Below are 1,553 nucleotides of genomic sequence, written 5' to 3'. Positions count from 1 at the left end.
TTTTTCCCTCAGATATCCATTGTTAGCAATGAAAACAGGTTTAACTAGAAGGAAAATAGTAGCTGATAGTTGGGTCAGTGAGATCTTGTAGTGAGTTCTCTGTTTTTGAGAACAGGAAAACTTGTTCATATCTCCTTGTATTTTACAAAAAAAAAAGAAGTAGAAGAAGAAGAAGAAGAAATTATGGTGCAGGAAATGCTTTATGTCTATGGAGACCCTGGCTGTTTGAAAAATATTTGTCAATTTTCTCCATGTTTTATCATAAAGCCACTAAGAAGAAGCTATGAGTTTAAGGCAGAATCTGGTAGAGATCTTGGAATGGGAAGAGGTGACTATGAATGATAAGAGTTCACACTTGATGTTTTCAATTTTCACATGCAACTCAAATATTTCATATTTGCAATATTATTTTGTTTAATTATATCTTTTTTTTCCATTTGAGAGTAGTTCTTTATTACTGACCAGATTATAAAAATAATCATGGTGGATACCTTAGTTCATCCTTCTAATAAGTCTATTAATCTAGTCTTCCCTGTTGCCAGCATCTCTACCTTCTACAAAATGGGTGGTCTTTTTCTTCATTCCTCCTCATGGAGAAGATAATTTGAAGGACCATAAAAAGTTATTTGCTTCTCTGAAACGTTTTCTAACAGTATAGATCTTGTGAATAAGATCCTCCATGCAGATGATGCCATATTTACCAAGAGATTGGGCAATCAATGTGTTATCTGTCAGGGCAATTCACTTCTGGTTGATTTTGCCATAACCATGCTTATAGATCAATTCATTCACTGACTTCAGGTTTGGGTCCCCCCATGTTATATATGGTTCCACAATCTTTAGCATGTTAACTAAAGTCTTGTTGAGCTTAACAGAGCTGTCATTGAAGATCTGGTGAAGGCGAAGAAGCTGCAACACCTTCTGAATCTTTGGGTTCACACCATTGATACCTCTGATCATGAAGACAAATGCTAATTTATTAGGTTCTGCAGGTATGTAGAAGTTGCCAGCTTTTCTTACTATCCTCGTTATTTGAGTCTTAGTTCTGTTCCTTGTGGTAACGCTGAGCTTTTTCATAGATAAGCTTCCTCCTTGCCTTTTGAAGCATCTTTTGAAAAAATTTCTTTCTCAGACACTTGATCTTCAACTCTGTGAAATTCCTTCACCCCTTCTTAAGGGTTTCTGGCACAGTAGGAACCTTCTTTTTCTTTTCATCTGCACTCTCCATGGTTCTAGCCAGAAAAGAGCTAATTATATCTCCTCATATAAATCATGCTGAGCATTTTTTGAGCTGGAGTCTTCTGGGAGACAATTCTCTTGTGTTAGAAATCTTGACTTTTTTGCTGAACTGTCCTTCAGAGATGTTTGTCTAGGGAACAACGTTGGAAGACAAAGATACTACTCTCTGGAGCAAAGTTCATCTTTGTTTGCTCTCCACCATTTTCTCAGTCTGTTCAGGCTGTTACAACAAAATACTACAGACAGGGTGGCTTATGAACAACAGAAATGTATTTCTCAAAGTTCTGGAGGCTAGAAGTCTAAGACCAGGGTGC

The 1,553-nt window shown here is 36.8% G+C and overlaps 1 pseudogene; it reads right to left on the bottom strand.

The window, feature by feature from the left end:
* Positions 1-492: 492 nt before the first annotated feature.
* Positions 493-1,228, bottom strand: LOC125094350 (60S ribosomal protein L7-like; annotated as a pseudogene).
* Positions 1,229-1,553: the final 325 nt, after the last annotated feature.

This window comes from Lutra lutra, chromosome 2 (assembly GCF_902655055.1).
Source record: "Lutra lutra chromosome 2, mLutLut1.2, whole genome shotgun sequence".
In the NCBI taxonomy this organism is placed as follows: Eukaryota; Metazoa; Chordata; class Mammalia; order Carnivora; family Mustelidae; genus Lutra; species Lutra lutra.
The sequence above is the reverse complement of the archived record's forward strand: the minus strand, read 5'-3'. Positions and strand labels throughout refer to the sequence as shown.